The sequence below is a fragment of the Cyprinus carpio genome, chromosome A13, assembly GCF_018340385.1.
Source record: "Cyprinus carpio isolate SPL01 chromosome A13, ASM1834038v1, whole genome shotgun sequence".
Taxonomy (NCBI): Eukaryota; Metazoa; Chordata; class Actinopteri; order Cypriniformes; family Cyprinidae; genus Cyprinus; species Cyprinus carpio.
Genome location: NC_056584.1, coordinates 22646481 through 22669641, shown reverse-complemented (window position 1 = coordinate 22669641; position 23161 = coordinate 22646481). Strand labels below are relative to the sequence as shown.

The window sequence follows — 23161 nt, the reverse complement described above, 5'->3', positions numbered from 1 at the left end:
AATGTAGTGCTGTCATATCTGTTTATCAAATTTTACCATGTTTAAACCCATTGCACAGATTTTCCCACAAAATTGCCCACAAGATTGATCTGCTTCGTAATGATCGTACCCCATCTGAACCACACATTGGCACTGGGTTCATAGCTTACGCTTGTCTTCAATTTTTTAAACATATTGTTAAGATTAGCTCTTCTGTGGAGAATCTGTGAAGCGTGGTGATTCTTCATAATATTGCAACTGTATTGGAAATAAAAAAACACAAAAGGGCAACCAAAATACATTCACTTTCCACAAGTCAAGCTTTTCTTGTGGTAAAAAGAGGAGAAATGTTGTTGGAAGCATTCAGTGCAACCCTTGCTTGAACAAAGGGGTCTTTTCCACGTCTCTGTGGGCTTATAAAAACAGGAGAAGGCCACAGAGATCGTCTGAGGTCGGTCAGTGTGTGTTATCTGCGGCAGGCATAAGCGTTTATATTCTTGATGACGTAGAAGCCGATAGATACAGGTGGCATGGCTATTGTTCTTCCTGCCCTGAGCGTCCGTGGCTTCAGCTCAGGAAATGTCTCATTGTCCACCATACGCAAGGGCTCTCCGTTCAGCTGCACAGACCTGCAGAGCAAAGGGACGTGAGTTAGGATGCTGCAGGTGGGAGGACGGCAAGATGTTTTATATCAAATCAAATCACTCTTACTGTTACATCACCAACACACTATACAATTTTAAAAACCTACAGACAATATACAGATGACACCTAACAATATACAATTAGATATACACAATATACACAGTATACAATTAGACATACTCTACAGTTTACAATACACATTATACACTAAAATATACAATATATATATTTGAAAGTATATCAAATGTGAGAACTGCAGATTCTCAGTGAGGAGCCTTAATTCTCAGATGTTGTGAAAATATAATTCTAATGGGCTTATTATATAGGCTAATTTAGAAGATGGTGGAATTAATTAGGTGTATAAGAATAACTGGTTTTAGGACCCAGTTACATCAAGTGTAAAGGAAGTCTCCAATTTTAGTAAACTCTCTAATCGTGCACTAGAGAGCGCTATAGCTGCATTATCAATCTTACAGAAAACATTTGAGTGTGTTTGTGTTTGGATGATGCTGATTATTAATGTTACTGTAGATTGGGTTTGGATGTATGATTGTTTAAATGATTTTTGAAAGAAGTATTTTATGCTAACTAATGTTGTAATTAAAATACAGTAAAAATGGTGATATCTTGAAATATTAGTAACATTTAAAATAAGTTTTTTTTTTTATTATTAAAGTTGAAAAGAACAGCATTCATTTGAAACTAACTTTTTAACATGATAAAATTCTTTACTGCATCCTTGATGATTACAAATATTATATCTTACAAAAAAAAACCCAGACTGTTAAAATTTTTCACAGGGAATGGAAGGTCACGCTGCATTGTGGAATATAATATTCTGAACAATATGCAAATAAAGTAGGTAATTTTAATATAGTAGTGCACTTATTACTATAAAAATACTAAGAGTATAGTAGTGTGCTATTCTGAGCACAGCCAGGGATTCTGTCATTTGTAAAGAAAGGACCCCTCTAGTCCCTGAACATTTCCTGTAGTCATACTCTTCCAGCAGACGTCTGGATCATCCATCCCATCCCATCGCTTCATTTTATGATGCCACAGACTGAAATGATCAGGAAGATGAGTTTGCTTTGGGCCTGAAGCCCTTCTGAAGTGCAGTGTGACGGCCCGCATCAATCACAACAGTGAGGAGGGATTGTTGATCTTCCCAATCAACTTTCCCCCGGGGAGGATGTATGCTCAGGAGTTCAGAGCAGACAGAAGTATGTAAGAACACAGTCAGCGGTGTATCACTCGGGGCTTCTGCAGAGGAAGATCAGCATTTCCTTTGGATAGAATGCAAATTGAATTAAAGCCTCCAGATAGTTCTGGAGCTCTAACAACCTCTGGCTACAGATGTAGGTATATGTTTAAGAAATTAAAAGACCTGAAAAGACTAACACTTCAAGGCACAGAGAGATCAGCCGTGATCACACAGTAGCTCTGGTTTGAGAAACTCCAGGTCTGAAGTTATCAACACTGCTGTGTCTCAGACTCAAAAAATATTTTTCAGATCTGCTTTTACATTAAACAAATTTTAAGGCTTAAAAAAGAAAATCAGGTCCTGTAACTTAAAGAGCTGTTTCTACATTATGCACTGTTTTTTTTTTTTTTTTTTTTTGAAAGAGGATCCTTTAGAAAACTTTTAAGCATTTAAAAACTTGCACTCCTTTTCTAAACATTACAAAATAGAATAGTAGACCAAGTCCTAAAAATAATGATTTTCTAAATGTAAAAAGAAATGCTTAAAGAATTATAAAAATATATGTATTATATTATACAATTTATATATACACAATTTATAACATTTATAATAATAAATAACATTTATATTATCATATTATATTATTATTATAACTTAAAATAACCGTTTTCTATTTTAATATATTTTAAATTATTTTATTCATGTTAATGTGAAAGAATAAATAAAGTACTTGTTATTATTTTTTTTTTTTTAAAAATAAAATATGAATTGATAAAAATTTATATTACATTATATTATATATTATTAATATTAGAATTTAAAAGAACTCTTTTCTATTTTATATATTTTTACAAGAATTAATTCCTGTGACAGCAAAGATTAACAGAATTTCTTTGAAATACAGTACTTTTTTTTGTATCAGTGTAAAAGTCTTCACAGTCACTTTTAATCATTTAATGCATAGTATGCATTTCTTCAAAAAATATTATATGCATATATGTATTTAAACAGAAATGGCAATAGCAGAAATAATTTATATTTGAAATGAGAGTATAAAGGTAAGTCAGGTAAGTGTCCCCAGCTCTCTAAATACCCCTTTCTCTCTTTGTTTCCATTTTGAATTACAGAAATATGATTCCAAACAGACAAAGACAGATCAGCCGAAGACTGTAGGAAAAAACGTCTCCTTGAAAAGAGCAACTCTGTCTGAGAGTGTTTAAGTGTGACCCCACAAAATGAGCAGTTAATTTCCCTGCATATGCGTTACAGAGGAGTTAAGCAGTGGAATGTGTCATGAGTAACTTTATAGCCTGCCTGTATATGTTACTCACTGAATTTGCTCTGGAAAACACTGATTCAGCCCATATGGAGCTGTGGGCATTTCTGAAGACAGAAATATGCTGCATATTTCACTATTTCTGACTGCACGGACACAATATATGGTGGGAATACTAGAATAATTAACTTGATAACTGCATTTTATGAGAACGAAATGAATAAAAATGACAGACTTGATGGAAAAATGGCCACCGATTTGCAGGATTTCAAGTTTCTTTAGAATGAAAAAGAAGTCTTTTTACATTTCTACAAATATTATCGAGCATGGCAAGTGGATTGTTTATGATTATTGACCGTGGGAATGGGTCTATCAAAACACATATGATTATGGGTTTGTTTTCATACTGGTCTATGAGAGATTACTCTCTGTGATATAACTGGTAATTACTCTCTGCTTCTTCCGAATATTCCTTTCTATCCTTCATTTTACTTATTGAAAGAGGTTCTGTTTCTCTGATCAACACCATGATCGTGTTTTTAAAGTATCATGCTTAAATTCCAATTATTGGAGTTTAGGTTAGGAAGGGGTTGTCCTTTTGGACAATATTTCTTTAAAAAAAAAAAAAAAGAAGAAAAAAGCCGAGGAGAGCAAAAACTGGTTGAAATTCAAGCTGAAAGCTGCTGATGAAAAGATTGCCAACATCTGCCCCGAAGGAAACTGCATTTCCACTGTTACACTCAGTTTGAATGTGAGCGGTCAACTAAAACAAGGGACAATTGCTATTACGCTAATTCAATTGGATGTCCCATGTTTACTGGTAGTTTTGATGTTTTGTTTCTTGGCCTTCAAAAATTATTTTCTAGTGGAAAAACTTCAAAACAGAAACACTCTCTGGCCTGTTGAGTGAAAAAAATAATGTGTTTTCTAAAACAGACGAGTAAAGTAAAATACAGGACAAGACTGTGAATCATCGGTCAAAGGTGGACACAGCGAGGAGTTTGTTAAGGTCGAATCATACATTTGTGAAGTTTCTCATTCGACCAAGACTTCAAGTATTGTGGTTGAACAAGCTATTATCTGATATTAACCTGTCAAAGGACAACTAAATGTCATATTTTAAATACATTTGCTGAGCTAAAATACTTGTATCCACTGTATAAAGCATTTCTGTGATAGAAAACATTGAAAACATTAATTCAGTAGAGCTTCAACCAGAAGAATTCAAAAGAAAACATCCACAAGGGTCAAGATAGACGTTGAGGATGTAACCGTGTTTGTTATAGCTGTACTTTAGCTTTATCAAGTAAGCGAGCCAAACAAGATAATCCTCACATCCCATTTAAGAGTTTGAGAGGATGAACAGACTATGTTTTTATGACCCAGGTCTCTCTTTTGCCCTTTCCATGATTAGGTTTAGTGTTGGCGACAATGGTGATCCACATTTGTTTGAAGAGGTTAAATATGTAGTCAAGAAAAAACAGTTAGCACAGCTGTGTGTGTAGACCGTTATAGAGCACTAGATTTATCTGTTCCGTCTGAGTTAATATGTTTAGTAAAGCAACAACACTCTGTGTTGATTATTATAGTAAACCGAGAACAGAAGCATAAACCACATTCTTAAATAAGCCAAGGTCAGAGATCTGAGATAACTAATAATAATTTAGAAATTTTATATGAACACCAAAATATACTATAAATAACAATAATAATACTACATATATAGATTATATTGATATTATATTAGATATATTATATGATATATATATATATATTATATTATATTATATTATTCCCACTTAATTAAACCATAATAGTGTTAAGTAAAGTAAAATACTGAAGGACAACTGAGAACTTGAACTGGAACTAAACTAAAGAATTTTAGTTATTATATTTATTTTAATAAATTAATATAAATAATGCAACATAAAACCTTAAACCTAAAAAAAATATTTAACAAAATCAAAATGAATGAGTTCCGTCTGTCATTAAATCGCTGTCATGGATGATGACTTACATGGAGAGTGAAGGTCCATCTGTGCCGAAGGCTGTAACAGGTATTGGTGAACAGTTTTATTTCGTAAAGTTCCGGCCAGCTTGATTTTCTTCCGTGAGCGATGAAGGTTGATGATGTAGATGGTTATGGAGCCTCTGACATAATCATGACTGCAGGAGAGAGAGAGAGAGAGAGAGAGAGAGAGAGAGAGAGAGAGAGAGAGAGAGAGAGAGAGAGAGAGAGAGAAAAAATTTAAAAACATTACAATATAGCTGATATCTTGAAAGGACCATGTGACACTTTAAATGCTGCTGAAAACTTCAGACTTTTGTCATCACAGGAATACACTACACTTTAAAAAATATATATTCAAATAGAAAACAGTTATTTTACATAGTGATAATATTTTAAACTATTACGGTTTGTATTTTGAATGCAGCCTGGGTGAATATAACAGATTATGTAAGATAATGTAATACACTTGAATCGCAAAACAAATCTATACATTTGAAAGAATATGGGCAGACACTGCAGCTAAAATGTATCTAATTCTCCTAAATTACCATCTGAAATTCCACATAACATTGTTCACGGCACATTACTGCAATACTGACAAGAAACACATTGAGTCTGTGTTCCCAGAATTCCATTTACAAGAGACACTGTGTTATATTTATAAAGTTCCAAAACCCTCCTGTGATTTAATTTCAGTTACACAATAACCAAATATTAAAAAGTACTGTATATAAGCAAAGGAGGCCCCAGGACTACGGTCATGTAAAGGAGCTGATTGTTTTGAGATAACAACTGTAAATAGCATTAGCCGTCCCCTCCCAAATTCACTGGGAGGTGGGGTAGCAAAAGCTTTATATGTGTTGGACAATCGTGGTTAGTGAATCATGCTTGTCCTTGTTTTCAGAGTAATACTCCTGAAGAGTAAGCTTAAGGGAATATTAACTGAAGATAAAAGTATCTGGCAACATGATTAAGCAAACATGGATAAAATTCAATAAGGGATGCTAATGTAAAGGCAAGGGAAACAAACATAGCTGCAGGCACTGGAATACCACATGTTGGTAAAAGGCCCAACTCGCACCGGCAGAAGCTTGGCTTTGTCAGTGCAACAGCCTTTGGTTAGAATCTCACCAATCATGAGCAACCAGGGGCTATGTGCAATCTTTACACCGTGGCGCACAGTGCAAAGACGTTCAAGGGAAAAAAAATCAGGACGGAGACAAACCCGAGACTGTGTTAATGAAAACCATCTCTCATGTCATGTGATACATGTGTGGTGTCTCAGTTTTTAATAGACTTTAGGTAACTTGGGTAAGATATTTTCCAGAAGGCGTTGCATTTAGGGGAAATTCAGACGAACAGATCGAAAAATGATAAACATTTGTCCAAGACTTTGGAAACAATGTGCCTCTGCCATGCATTCGCATGGGTGAAACGTTAACATGGCAATCCTTTGTTTGACTGTCAGCGAATGCGATCCTGGGGAAATGTGGACTGGATGAAACCACTCAAAGCACCAAAAAGGGAGGCCTCGTTTTGTATAAGGGTGTTGTGATGCATTAGTGAAGATACTGAAAAGCATATCCATGATTTGTCTGATCCGGCCATTCCTTAACACAATAATAGAACGAAACAACTTGAAAGAGGCTGGAGGAATGGAGAACCCCAATGTCGTCCACAACTGCTCGCTGCTGCAAACAAAAAAAAATAAAAAAAAAGGTCTTTGAAACATGGTCACTTTCCAATGAAATAGAGGAAAATTCTGGGAATATAACTATTATCATTGTGGACATTTAAGAGTGTAATGTAATTCAATAAAAAAACATTTATTTAAATAAAATCGCCTGTCAATTATCAATACAACCAGTCAACCGAGCACGCTAACATCGGACCAGGCAACTCAGCAAAAAAGCAAGGCATTTAGTGAAAAGGTTTTAGTTGTAGGAACCAGATGTTTGGGTTTCCATAACCCATTTACAGACATTACTTGTTCAGTTTGCTGGATAAGACACAATGTGATGAGATTTTGAACGCAGCCCAAAACTCTGTCCTCTGTACACCAACCAGGATCAGAAATCGGCTGAGTTTTGTAAACAGATAACATCAGTCTACTTTCAAATATCTCCTGGTTGCTGACCTAAAAGCATGAAACTCTTTCAACTAAAGAATAAGATATTAAAAGATAGAAACAGTCAAATGCATTTTAAGAGGGGCTATTAATACATATCTTGATGGCAGACCTAATCATGCAATTCAAAGAAATCCCTTCAATTACAAACAAAAAAAAACACCCAATACATAATCTGCAGTGGTTTTGGGGAGCAATGCTCCTAAATAGCTAAATCAACTCACTGGCAAGCATAAATAAGCAATAAATTTTATAAATGTCACTCAATTAAGTGAGCTTTTGATTAGACTGAGTCATGTTTTTGTTGATGTCATTACTAGTGATTTAATCAATTCACTTTTTTTGTGTGTGATTCACGAAATTCACTCAAGCTTCTTATGTTGTCTTTTATTTAACAAACTATGCAAATGCTGCTGATAGGGTTGGACTCAATTAATAATACAAATTATGACATTTCTAGTTGTATCTACTTGTTTTTTAACAAATTTAGCTATTCAGTTTAATGTTGTCATCTAAATTTAGATCCTCAGGAGTTATTGCATTAACTACGCTCTCATTAGAAATGAAAAATGTATAATATATTTGTAAAAGTACATTGCATTCAAAAGTTTGGGGTGCGAGGAAAGATTTATGTTTTAAGGTTTAGTTCACCAGAGAACTGAAAATTACCCCATGATTTACTCACACTCAAGCCATCCTATGTGTATATGACATTCTTCTTTCACAGACGAATACAATCTGAGTTATATTAAAAAATGTCCAGGCGGACCCATGCTTTAATAATGGACGAGTGGATGTGAGCCCAAAATTGAAGTCCTAACAAATTGCATCCATCCATTATTAAAAGTAGTCTCACATGGCACGGGGGTCTAATAAATGCTTTCTGCAGTGAATGATTGGTTGTGTAAAAAAAAAAAAAAAAAATCCATATTTACAACTTTATAAACCTTAATCTCTAGCTTCCGCTGACTGTCGTACGCACGTTCACAAAAAAGTGGCGTTTTATATTATTACTTTTATTCAGCAAAGGTGCATTAAAACTGATGCAAAAATTTTCATGTTCTAGTTTCAAATAAATGCTGTTCTTTGAACTTTCTATCATCAAAAGATCCTGGGAAAAGAAGTATCGGCTTTCACCAAAAAAAAAAAAAAAAGTAATGCAACTGTTTTCAACATTGATAAAAACAAATATTTAAGTAATTACATAAATTGCATTTAAAAATAAATAAATAAATAAAAATAAAACAGTTAATTTAAATTGCAATAACATTCTTCAATACTGCTGTTTTACAGTTTTTTCCCCAAATAAATGCTGCCTTGGTGACCACAGGGAAAGAAACGTCTTTCAAAAACCATCTTTCTGATGCCAAACTTTTGAATGGTTGCATTTAAAAAAGATTATACTACCATTAATAAAGCTTTCATCTTTTTGTTGAGTGTAACTTCACATTACAAGTAGCTTCCCCACACTGTTTCTGTACATGTGGGCTTTCAGCAAAAGCGTCTCTACTGCATGGAATCCTGAAGCCCAGAGGCCTGTGGTAGCACTGACAAGAGCCCAACGGACCCCCCCCCCTGTAACTGAGCTGAGACACAGGGATATGTAGGACCGTAAACATACATGCTGCTGAAACGCTGACAGGTCTCCCGCTCACATCATCCTGGGGTAATAGCAAATCCATCAAAGGGACCACATGATGGCCGTCTTTTATATGGGCCTGGGGTACAGACCTTACTATTTGTCGCAAGCTCTACTATACTTCCGCACATGCGGCTGAGCCTCTGGGGTCGAGCAGCGCCTCTCACACTCCGAAAGAGGAACTCCACAAATGGACACTTGATACTTGTTCAATTTTATGGGCGCTAACTCTGAAAAGAGGCCTGTATGACTCTGTAATTTATGGGTTCGCAATTCGGAAGACCCGTGACAGCCTTAAAATCCTCCACTACAGCTACTGGACTCAGATGAAACCGGTGGTCTGTGTGGAGGATAACTGCTCCCGGTCAAACAAGAGGACAAGTTATTTGGTTATACTAATGTATTTGCTGTAAGATGCTGAAGTTCTATTCCAAACTCTCACACACGCACGCCTAACGACACAGCATTTAGGCGCAGAAGTGCGTTCCTGAACATAAATTCAACACAATCACCATTTCACTGAATATATGAGACACTGCCCCTTTTCCCTGTGGTGGTAATCAACTGGCAACCCCAAACCCAGCCCCAAAATTTTTGATTGTAGTGACCAAATTGAATTACAGTGGTTTCATGATCTCACTGAATCCATTATTCACCACTGGGGTGGGAACAAACCATGGTTTATTTCTATTTGAAGTGAAGCCGCATTAAATGTAGTCTGGGCCATATTTAAATTTGAGAGTCAATAAGATTATGTTACCAAAATAGTATGCAGCACGGCTGACGAACCGGTAATACTAAAATGTTCTTAAGCACCAAATCAGCATATTAGAATGATTTCTGAAGGATTCATGTTGACACTGAAGATGGGAGAAAATGGCTGCTGAAAAAATTTTTCAGCTTTGTCATCAAGGGAATAAATTATAGTTTTAAAAATAGAAAACAGTTATTTAAACTTGTATAATTAATATGTAACAATATTTGCTGTTTTGTATTTAGAATCAAATAAAATGTAGCCTAAGTGAACATTAAAGACTTTTTTTTCAAATCTGCTTTACAGCAGATTTTTATACTCCATACGAATACCCAGTTCATTTTAAAATCTAATTTAAAAATTTGTTTTTATGGATTTATTTTTGAAAAAAAAATTTTTTAAAACACATTTATGTATGTTTAAATATAGTGTTTAAATAGATATTTTTAATAAAACAATTGCAATTAATCTTATATAATCAGTTAATTTTGACAGCCCTAAAAATCTAATTTATTTTTTATTTTTATCTCTCAAGATATCAAGGCAGCTTACTAGATTTTTGAACAGATTTTCTTATATTGTATGAAGTGATCACTGAACTGCCTCCAGAAACTCTAATGAACGTACTTGTGAAAGCTGGTTGCCGTGTGCATAGATGCGGAGTGTTTTGTCCCGGATCACACGTCCAGGCGGTGGTTTCCTCTGGAGACCTGCACGTGCACCGCAAGCACCCTGGGGCCCACCAGGACGTTGGAAGAGCAGAGCTAACCAGTAATCCTACAATACAAACACACAAACAACACATGTTACAAAATAAAAAGCATCACTTGAGTCATTTTTACTGGAGCTGTGCCATGTCAACACGCATGTTAGGTCAAGCTATTCTGCCATGGAGTCGTGTTAGCGTGGTGCACCTCTGCACAAGAAACATGATTCATGGAAGATGATTCTGGATTAAATACACTGGACAGATGTGGCATTTCTCCGCCAGCAGAAATCCAATGAATTCCAGTTTTAATTTTTGGAATTGGGAAAGAGAAAGATGTAGAAAACTAAATTTGAAAAGCGTGTAGGTGTAATGTAAGTTTCTATATCTGCCTTCACTTTAGTAAGAATGACAAAGATATAAAAAAGAGATATAAAAAAATGCCACAAATGTGCTTCAGTCTTTTATTGAAAGTGACCATGGGTCTGAATGGAGAGATAGAAGCCATAATCTTTCTTTGTAAGCTTTTCTATTTAAAACAGAGAAATAACAAAGCAAAAAAGAATGAAATGGCTCATATAATTGAGAGATACAAATTATATTTTTTGCTTTCTGCCATCGGGGGGAACAAAGCAAATTTACTGTCATACTCTTACAGAAAAATCAAACTGAAAAAGATGCATTATGCTAAAGTGTACCTTTGAAAAATGTGGGTTCCTAGAGCAACGCCTTTAAATGTTGCATGAATTCTCTGTCAACCAGTACTTGTTGATATTATTAAAGGAACTATAGTGTGGGTTTGTGTACTGTGCATGAAAAATATTATCCTGCTACATTTTATGGTCCAAAAGTCATCCTATTAGCATTTAATGATCCAGTTATCACATTCATTGCACAAAGAAGTGTTTAAACTGGACATTAACTGTACATTAACTGGCCTAGTGCAACCAGGAGAAACTGTTTTCTACATTCATAACATACATTTTTATTGCATGGAAAAGAGCGATGGCTACCTGAATTTCACATGCATGACTGTAATAGATCTCTCCTAATATCCTCTCATCAGTTCCCAAATTCAATACCTAAATTGAACTGGTTCAAAGCAGCATGTGTGCATCAGGAAGTTTCCCATGGCAATCCCTGCATTATGGCAGCATTTAAAGGCTTCTTTTCCAGGGAAACTGTAACTATAATTTGCTCCGCAGTGTACATTGTGCAGCATCTGCTATAGGCAGTGGGGAAAAAGAGATTTGGGAATGGGTGGGTCTCTTTAAACTGCAATGTTACAAAAAAACAAAACAAAAACATTGTTTTAAAAACAACAAAATGCAAATTTCAAGAATTGCAATGTGGTATGATGCAGTGAAACTTTGGTATTGTCTATAAAATAATAAAATGTTCTGTTTAATAGCAATTCAATTTCAAAAGAAATATTTTAAATGCAAATGCCAGCATTTTAGGGCTATATAAAAAATAACTGCCCTTGCACAATCTAGAACAAGAGCCTAGATTAGAGGTTTCCATAATGGTTACCACTGATCTCCATAGGGGTTCCATGGAAAATGTTACACATATTTCTAGTCTATGAAAAGGTTATGCAGTGTGTACTAGGTGTGGTTAAATTAAAATTGAAATTGCAATAAAGCTCAAGAGTGCTAACCTCAGCAACTTTCAGGTCACTTCTTGAATGTGTACTGGCAGATAATACCAGTATTTGCTTAGAAAGCATTTCTCAGCACACCCGTAGTAAGTGCAGAAGCTATAATGACTGAATAAAATAGAAACCCACTTTAATAATGAAAAAATTAAAGTCAAACCACTAAAGACCTGAGCGATTAAAGGATATGACCAACTACTTGTCTATAATACCAACAGGATATAAGCAAATGCCATGTCCTGTAATGCCAGACAGACACATATTAACTTAACGTGAGAGTGTGCAACAAAACGAATCAATTTTGACCACATAATAAACAACTGGGAGCAATAAGAACCTATAATTTTAATAATATTTAAAGGTGAAGCGTGTAATTTTCGCAACACTAACCACATACACTAAATGGAATTGGCAAAAAGACTATACGGGTCGATTTTTCTTGAAAAAAAAAAAAATGTGAGTGGTTCTTGCCAGTTTAAAACTTTCTGCCAGGAAGCAGGATTTTGCCATGTCCCCAAATCAAGCCCACCAACATGCCTCTATGATATTGTGGTGTTGAGATATTGCAGGGCATGTTGCTGTTGGGCACAGCGGGTGTTCTAAGTGGTTGCTAGGGTGGTTGCTAGCCTATTAGCCCGATTCAAAACGCACTTCCAAGTTTCTCTGTTATTCTGATCTGAGATATGTTTAGGGCACTAGACTAACTTTAATAATCTAAACGATTTAAGAATAATTCATACTGATATTCATGATTAATAATAATATTATTAATATCAGGTGCACTACTGCTTTCAGCTAGCAGATGAAAAAAATACAAATAAAGAAATAAAATCAATGTAGAGATTATTGATTATATAATCAGTTAGGTTATTTTTGCTTTCACCCAGCAGGAAAATAAAAATAGAATATAAAAGAATAATATTGTTAATTTATATTAACATATAATAATAAATAATAAATAATAAATAAAATAATATTTTGCCAGATTATTAAATAAAGTTGTAGTGTTTTACACCTGCAGATGAAAAACTATAAATAAATATCTAAATAAATAATTGTAACATCGATATTAATTAATATTACTGTGCAGATTATTAAAGTCTGCTATTACATAACATACATAACATAAAACACAATAAACACATAAAATAAAAGGGTGAAAACACAAGAAACAGCAAGAGATAACGGGTAAAAAAAAAAAAGAAGCAAAGCAAGAAGAGGGGATGAGATCATCTGCTGAGGTGTGAAGGGAGGAGAAAACGGAGACATGACTCAGTAAGGGATTTTAAAGAGAAAAAAGTTTGGACCGTAAATTTTCCACGCAGGCCGACATGTTGCGGCTGTTGCGACTTGGGTCGAATTACTTCAGGCACTACTGTATGGGGCTTCCTACTCTGTGGATGGGCAGTTCCCATAAAGACACCAGCTATGTTTAAAGCATTGTGGTCCCAGCAGGGGGGCGATTGGTCTAGTTAATGCTTGGAATAACTAGAGATGTTGAACGAGAAGCATGGGGAAAAAGATGACCGTTTCAAAAGTTGTGAGTTTTTGGGGAGTGCTTGATGAAAACGCAGCTCAAGGGAGCATCTCTCATTACTTTTTTACTTGACTAAGATGCTCATTCTGGCTTGTGCTATGGAAGAACAGTGCTCCTGCTGAGATTCTGAGAAATCCAGAGTCATCACCTTTGATAGAGCGTTGCATAATCAAGAACTTTCTACCATTGCTGTATTTTTGCTTTTATGTCTTCCTTTGGTTTTATTACTTTCACAGGAACATACTGTATGTTATCCTGAGGATGCCAGTCAACAGGTCTGGATCTCCACTGCTGGTGGAGGGGCCACGAGCAGGTTTAAGATAATGTATCTAATTCAGATCACATCTGGAGTCAGTGAGTTTGGATGTGTGTGTTAGGAAGTATAAGTTTAAAGTAGATAAAAAGCTATGGTATTTATTTTTATAAATCCCTATGAAAATACCTGTAAAAGAAAGATCCTGGCGAGTTAAAAAAGTTAATACTTAGATTTAATTTTATAGTCACCAAATTTGATACATTTCCATTATTGTTCATGCTTGCTATTTAATGCTCTGTTGAGAACGGACTATTACACCTTCTTTATGTTTGTGGGGTGGTTCCCGTTGAAGAAAATAATATAGCAACCTTGGTTTATTTGAAATTAATTTATTAATTTAAATCTTTTAATATGCTCTTAGGCCAAACCAAAATATAATGTAAAAAAAAAACACAACATTTATGTTAATTTAATATTTAAAAAATGTATATTTTGCCCCTATTTAATAATTATAACAAAAAGGGGGGTAAAATGGTGTTGCAAAAACAAATATATTTGCCATTTACAATACATAAAGTATATTATTATTTTATAGTAAAATATATTGCCAAAAGAATTTTTAAAAATAAAATTATAAAAACCAAAAACACCGCTGGCAGAAGTACTATAAAAAATAGTTTGTAAAATAAAAAAAAAAAAAAAAATCTGCAAACCAATAAGACAAATGTTTGTACATGATACCAATAAAAATCATGATGTACCATGTGTCTGAGCTATGAAAACACCCAAAGAACATTTGGGTAAATGTTTCGTTTCGTCATGGCCTTCTATACGAGTTCTCAAAATCAAATGAAATTTAATTGAAGTCTTCTGTCCGTCCTGTCTCCAGGGGGCTGACCTGCAGACACTGTGAAAGAGTGAGGTTTACATAATTCAGGATGAAGCTGCCAGCGGTCTGGAGGAGGGGGGATACCTGTGGAGTGTCCTCGGGCTCAGGTTGCAGTGCTGTCAGCATCTGGCTGTTCCACACAGTGGGGGCAACAACCATGTAGAGGGGGTGGGGAGACAGGTGACATTGTCTCAGGCTTGATCCTTTCAGTGCATTTCGCCCCAGCTGCCCAGTATTCAACACCACTAAACACCTTTCATCTTGGCTAATAGGTCCCACGAGAAAAGCCATAAGGTGCTTGAGCCACATGCTAAAGACCAACTCTAAGACCATTTCCAAACACTTCATGTCGGAAAACCTATACCCAGGTAATTTTTACATATGTGTTATAGGTGGATTTACAATACAGTAACGAGCATACCACACAGATCACCGCGCATGGTGTTAATTTGCGTAACTTTTAGTGTGTGTGGTATATGACTTGAATCCATCTGCAGGTAAAGTCTGAGTGTTAAACAGCTTGGACTGCTTTTGATTTGGGTTCTGTTTACGTGCTTATACTTACAGGTAAAGGGTTTTGAAGTGCTGGTCGACGAGGTGGTTGTTATCCTAATCACAAAAAAAAGAATGTCGGAGTACAACATCAAATCCCATGAGCTGCAGCGATCCCAAGAGTGTTGAGCCACCTGAAGCCAGCCAAAAACATGTTGGAGAACATTAGGAATGCAACAGAAATTTAAACAATTTGTTCAGGGTTTTTGCATTTTTTCCACAGACAAATTTAATCAGTTATGTCACCTTTCAGCCATTTCTACTGGAAAAGAAAACACATTTGAAAAACACATCCTTGAGGTGTATAGTGGAAAAACAAGTGTAGAATACAGGTTGTTCAAGGCAAATGAGCACTTTGTATTAAACTATTTAAAATAAGGCCATTAAAACTATATATAAGTGGGTTAATACATTTTCACCATGTCACAACTTACATTCACTGTTATATTGTGATATTGCAAGTATTTGCTGTAAAAACAGCTCATCTTAACAGCAACTAAGCGATTAATGTTTTGCAGACTGTTACAGATCCATGCTTTTTTTTTTTGGACATAAACATTTAGGTTAGCTCAATCATAATTTGTTGAAATCCTGTATGTAATGAAGTGAGATTATGGCAAATTACTGAAGAATAATAAAAGAACATTAAATGAAGAAGTAATCTTATATACTGTACTGACACAGTGTAGATCACAATGATTAATCACAGAGATATCAAATTAGTTAATTGCAGGCCCCTATAAATATACTTCACTTACAGAAAAACCAGCAGCAAATGTGTCAGATAAAATTATTGGTTCCCCCTGCCCCAAGCCGGACCAACTCCACCCAGCCACACACGCTTCTCTGGGAGACACACAGATTTGAACAACATGAAAGAAAACAAAGAAAAAGCTTTATCAGATGAAACACACCATCAGTAATTAAGTGATGGACAGTTGTGCATGTTATATTCTTGCATATTCAAGACTTTTTATTAGTGTCCACTTCAACAAGATGAGACCATCTGACTGATTATACAGTGACCAACCTGTTTGTGTTTGTTCGTTTGTTTTAGGCTGGTGGATGTGAGAATCCTAAATAGAGTACTGTGTTTTTCGAAAGAAATTAATACTTTTATTCATCAAGGATTCCTTAAATTGATCAAAAGTGACAGCAAATACATTTATTATGCTACAAAAGATTTCTATCTCAAATAAATGCTGTTCTTTTCGAACTTTCAATTGATTGAAGAATCGTGAAAAACCTGTATCACAGTTTCCACAAAAATATTAAGCAGCTGTCATCTGCTAATAATAGGAAATGGTTCTTGAGCATCTTAGAATGATTTCATTGATGATCATGTGACATTGAACACTGGAGTAATGGCTGCTTTGCCATTACAGGAATTAATTTGATTTCAAATGATCTATTATTTTCAATTGTAATAACATTTCACAATATGACTGCTTTTAAAGTATTTCTGATCAAATAAATTCAGCCTTGGCCAGAATGAAAAGACCTCTTTCAAAAAATACCTACCCCAATGTTTTGAATGGTAGCGTAGCTAAAAAATAATGAACAAATAATTACATTTTTTTAAGAAAAATATATATACTATTGAAAATGAATAACAAACGTTTGTTCTCTTTTAAAAGCCAGGTACCAAAAACATATTTTTTCCCATGCAGCTGACTGATAAAAATCTGCATCCTGAATAATCCATGGGCATGATTTGAGATGAGATCCCAACTCTGCAGCACAATACACAAGGTCAGGGTCTGGTTATAATAGAACATATGTTGGGTATTAGGCATATTCCATAATAAGCCAAAGAAAGCCTCTCATACTCTCCACTTCTGATTCAGACACACTATGAACCTCAGGAGGACCTGCTGTATAGAATGACAGCCGGAGAATCAATGCTAAAGCATAAATCGCCTCTCAAAATAGATCTGTTAAACTATCAAAGACAGCGGGAAGGATACATGTGTCGCCAAACCATTGAAGAACACCTGCAGATTCACAACAGAAAAAAGTGAATTCAGTCTTTTATTACTGATTCTAGGTTAAATGATCTTTGGATTTGAAGTTAAGAAGTGGAGTAAGCACTTGTTCATCTGACATCACACATGTAATAGGCTCTAATCACCGTCCCACTGGGTTTGGGAGTGAACAAAACTTTTGGCATCTTTTGATTAATATTTGTGAGGAAGGCCAGTTTTCCCCCTCGTTCACTTTCGGGGAACACTGGACCAGATGTGTGAGTTTGAGATACATAAAACAGGAGAGCTGTGTATTTATAGTTTGGGCCTCCAGAGGGAAGTCTTAAATGTTGTGAAACCTGGTACTGCTTATAAGACCAAAAGGGGACTGTTCCCAGAGCAGCTGAGACATCATAAGGAATGAATGGGTGGGGGGACTTGTAAATTGTTAACCCAATCAAACGCTTTCCTCCTTTTACTGTGCCCTGACTAACGCTCCCTTAAAAGTAGAAACCAACCTATCAGACCAGCGACAGATTGTTTTGGATGGTGCAGCTGAGGACAAAACCGGGGCCCTTGAGATCACACAGTTAATGAGCACTGGAGGGACTTACTGTACACACTCTCACAACAACAACCTTAAACATATTAGAACAATCTCATTCAAAAACAAAAAGATATCTAGGCTGGGTGTCTTTAAAAAACACCTTACCTTTAACACCTTGGTAATCTGCTCAGACAGGGTGTCTAGAAGTCTTGTCTTCAAGAAAGTCTTCCACTTTGGGTCACCCCTTACCTGTCAATGTAGTAACTGCACACATGAGAGAACATCCTTGTAAGAGTTATGAAATATTATTTATCCAATTTAGTTTAAAATATATGTGTATTCATTTATACAACATTTCTTTCTGGTCCTCAAATCTAATAGGCTGAGAGCATTTTCCAGCGGTGCGATTATTCTAGTGATAACAGAACTCCATTTAAACCTTTGGTATCGACTCTGCCTGCAGCAATTTCTCACAGCGAGGGCTGTATTTATTTGATCAAAAAATAGTAAAAACAGACATTTTGTTCAATACTATTACATTTAAAGCAGTTTTTTTATTGTAAATATGATTTAATGAAATTCCGAAAAAGTATTAATTTCTTAAAAAAAACATATCAACCTACAGTCTTTCATAATGTTCTATAATATAGAAAATTTTGTTGTATTTATATAAAAAAACAGAGAACATTTCGTAAGCAGCTATTCGAAATTATATATATAAAGTTGATTCTATATGTTTTATATACAGGTGTGTTGTGTTTGTGTGTATGTGTGTGTGTGTATACTATAAAATATGTATATATATATATATATATATATATTATATATATATATATATATATATATATATATATATATATATTTGTGTGTGTGAACTATTACAGATTATACGTATGAATTGTTTTTCTTTTTATCATACTATACTAATCCAACAAAAACTGATTACTACAATAGCAAAATATCGTCCCTCAAAAAAAAAAAAAAAAAAAAAAAACAAGTTACTGGAATAAAAAATCAAAATAAAAACAAATGGCAAAAGTACAACGCTATCAATCTTAATGTTACCAGTACAATATGAAATAACACAACCTACATTTTCCCATTTCATTGAGCAAAGTTCAAAATATAAATTAAAGGCATTAAAAGGCCAGTCTGCAGGTTTATACACAAAATAACTAACAGATTGAGCCCATGAATTATATTAAAGACGTTAAAAAGCATACAGCGGTGGACAAGAGACAGAGCTCTTTCTGGTCAAAGAGCTGCTGCAGTGAGTGAGCGAGTGAAGGCGAATGAGAGAGAGAGATAGAGAGAGAGAGAGAGACCGAGAGAGAGAGGGGGGGGGGGGGGTTTGGAATGAAGTAGCTGGTTGGCTGGCCATCTGAGGAGGGGTGTGAAAAGAGGGCCTCAATGAACTGTGCCATTTTCAAGCAATATGTCTGAAGATCTTGACGTATCTGAAGAAAAATTGGTTCTCTGTGGGACACTGACCCTCAAAATTTATAGTCTCTGGTGGGAATTAAAGCTGCACAACTCTCGAGGCAACAAATCTTCAATATATTTGGACCTCAAAAAGCAATGAGCAACTCTCAACCTCCCTAGCATTCTAGTTTAGCTAATCGGTGTCTCCATGGTGTTTTAGATTTCTGCTTGTAACGGTACATTCTCAACAACTGACTTCTGAATTTAGCATTAAAAACAGAAGAAACATCTGTAGGAGGAGAGAAAGAAAAGCGCATCTGTTTCATGGAAGCAGAGAACCTTAATGTAAGAGATAAGAATAAATTAGATGAAGGGTTTTGTTACTTACAGGCTTTTCTTTATAGCACAGGACACTTCATTGAGGGGTTCTTATGTTATCCAATTAACTTTAAGACGTTTCCTCTAAAATTCCATTATTCTGTAATAGTATAAAGTATAAAAGTTATAACATTTTCAACACAGAGAATAATAAAAAGTGTTAATCAGATCCAGTATATATTAGACATGCTTTCCGGAGGATCATTTGACTCTGAAGACTAAAGCAATGACTGCTGAAAATTCAGCTTGGCCATCACATGAATAATTTAACATTTTAAGATAAAGAAAAAAAAAAAAATGATATATCAACTTAAAAACATTTTTATAAAATATTTTACAATACTAAATGGTGTAGAAAGAAACAATTACATTAATTGACACAATTAATTACATCACAAATTAACCTCAATTAATTACAAAGAAACAGCAGGTAACACATTAATCTAAAAGTGCAATTTTTAAGTGGAATGACCGCAGTGTGAAAAGAGCCACAGGCGGCAAACCTACTTAAATAACTGTGAGGGCTCTTATTCCTGGAATCCACATTTACTCTAAAATGATAATTGCGCATCAGAACGTGTGAGTGCATATGGCTTGAGTTTGACTGAGTAGGTGGTGCTTTTATAGAAAATCCTCCTCTCTGACACCTCTAGATTAATGAGTGTTTAGGCCACCCTCTCTCTGCAGATGCAGGGGGGCCTTCTAATTGAGGGAGAAAAATGCAAACTTGTTTATGCCCTTATAACTTTTAATGACCGCAGTTATTGCATGCATGCACTTGATAAAACACTTCTCATTACTGAATAATTCAAAGCCTCTCAGCATGGAACTAATTAAAGTCATTGAAAGCACATCCAGTCGCCATTGTGCTGGGAGATTAAAGGAAGCCGCTAATGAGCTCTTTTCTGATTATTCTGGTTCGCCATATTGCAACGCAGTGTTGATCAAGTCAAGCACTTTCTGAGTGAGAGGTTATAAAGCAACAGCCCATCTGAAAGAAAACTCAAACAAGAACGAGATATGTAAAAAAAATAGCCTTGCATATTTCGCTGAAGCTCTCTGAACACAGCATCTGTGAATTCTCATGATATCACACATGAAAAACTCTAGCTGACCTGGAACTGGCAGCAGTCGGCAGAGACTGCTCGGGTCAGACTTGGCACTGCGGTTATAAAGCACACAACAGACAAGTGTCCAGACAAGCTTTTTTAGGGCTTTTTTTTATCATTATTATTATTTTGATGGCCCAATCAGGCCATTAATTCAGATTTGGGTCCCAGCACAAAAAACGCCAAAAACAAACAAATAAATAAATACATAAAAGTTAAATTAAAATAATTTGTATTTACTTAAGTAATTTTCTTTACAAAACTGCACACAAAAGTGTATCATTTAATCATTCAGGCCCCACAAATTCCATTTTACAAAATATTATTAATAATAATGCAACAATCAGAGCTGTATCTGCCATAATCGTTGAAAATAAACTTGGGGAAGTTCCACAGAAGTACACACATAGTTCACTGTTAACCCGAAAACAACTTCCTTTCTAAAATTAATGATCTGGTATCTGGCAATTACCTCATTTTCTGGTCTAATGCGTCAAACTGGAAGTTAGAGCTAGACTAAGAGCTAAAAGTGTAATTTGTCCATGTTAAACACACATCTATATTTTAAGGATCTGGAAATCTTTTACATAGTTTTGAATATTGTTATTTTTACTCTTAGCTGGCTTTTATTTGAAGGTCTTGATTCATGTTCCCAATTTTTATTTTTATTTTTTTAATGCAGGTGAATGAATGATCATGGCACCACCCAAGAAGAACTACATAGTTAATGCTAAACATTATTTTTTATGCAAATACAATGCTAAATCAGACACTGCATCATTCGAAACCTGTTTGGTCCAAATCAGCCAAGTGCATCAAAAAATGGTGACTGATTATCAGTTATCATCATTTATCCTCCATAATGTGGTTGCCAGAAGACAACTGTGCTGACAATGAACACAATGAACACCTGCCAAGGTATCCAAGTGTTCACTTCCACTGTCAGTACTTATGTTGGGGGAAGTGAGATTTTTTTCAGCTCAGGTTTTGTCACAGGGTGAAGCGTGCATTAAAATAGTAATAAAAATGGTTGTCAATGAAGACATTCATAATGTTACAAAAAGATTTCTATTTCAGATAAACATAGTTCTTTTGATCTTTAATTCATCCAAGAATCCTGATCTTTAATTCATCCAAGAATCCTGATAAATAATGAATCACGGCTTCCACAAAAACATTAAAAAACAAAAACAGTTTTCAAGACCGATAATAATAATAACACAAATCAGCATATTAAAAATAATTTCTAAAGGATCATGTGACTGATGGCTGCTTGAAAATTCATTTTAAATTATATCAAAATAGAAAGAAGTTATTCTACATTGTAATAATATTTCACAATACTACTGTTTTACTGTATTTTAAATAAATTTTATTTTAAAAAATATCATTCAGATTATTTAGCTTTACTGTATTTTTAATTTATTTAGCAGCCATTTTGTAATTTTTTGTAGCTTTGGTGAGCACAAGAAACTAATTTCAAAAATATAAAAATAATAAAAATAATAAAAACAATCTTACTGACCCTAAACTTTTGAACGGTAGTTATTCTACATTGTAATAATATTTCACAATACTACTGTTTTACTGTATTTTAAATAAATTTATTTAAAAAAATATTTCAGATTATTTAGCTTTACTGTATTTTTAATTTATTTAGCAGCCATTTGTATTTTTTGTAGCTTTGGTGAGCACAAGAAACTAATTTCAAAAATATAAAAATAATAAAAATAATAAAAACAATCTTACTGACCCTAAACTTTTGAACGGTAGTTATTACATACACACACACACACACACACACACACACACACACACATATATATATATATATATATAGAGAGAGAAAAAGAGAGAGAGAGAGAAAGAGAGAGAGAGAAAGAGAGAGAGAGAGAGAGAGAGAGAGAGAGAGAGAGAGAGAGAGAGAGAGAGAGAGAGAGAGAGAGAGAGAGAGCACATTTTAATGTTTATATATACAAATGCACTACAGTGGTAAACAGAAATATGGTATGAATAGTTATAAAATAGAAATGTTTCGTTGAAAGTATGCAAGGAATGTTAATGTGTTTTGTTAGTTAGAAATATTACTGAACATACTAGCAACTGTTGGACATCTTTTACAACGCTTCTCAGTTATGGTACTTAACCAGATTAGGAAAAATGGCTCAAATTAGAGGCCTGCATGTTTTTGATGGGAGTGGTAAATTTACCTTCCAGCACATTATCCCACCTCAAAGGTGTTAGAAATTAAAGCAGAGGTGGGGAACAACAGACTCTATGGCTGATAAATAACAGAGCAGAATGACAGACTTTTTGTACTGCCATCAACAAAACAAAAATATCACAAAACTATTGTGCATAACAAATTATGAAATTAACACTATAAAAATTTCATCACCGATGATGGACCTAAACCTATAGAAGCCTGTTTTTGCCACTGAATAAAAATTGCGATTTTGCCTTTTTTTTCTCAGACCTGTCATATAAAGTCGCAAGTGCATGTTTTAA

The 23161-nt window shown here is 34.7% G+C and overlaps 1 pseudogene; it reads right to left on the bottom strand.

The window, feature by feature from the left end:
• Window positions 1-254: 254 nt before the first annotated feature.
• Window positions 255-23161, bottom strand: part of LOC109078990 — a 62368-nt pseudogene continuing 39461 nt past the window's right edge.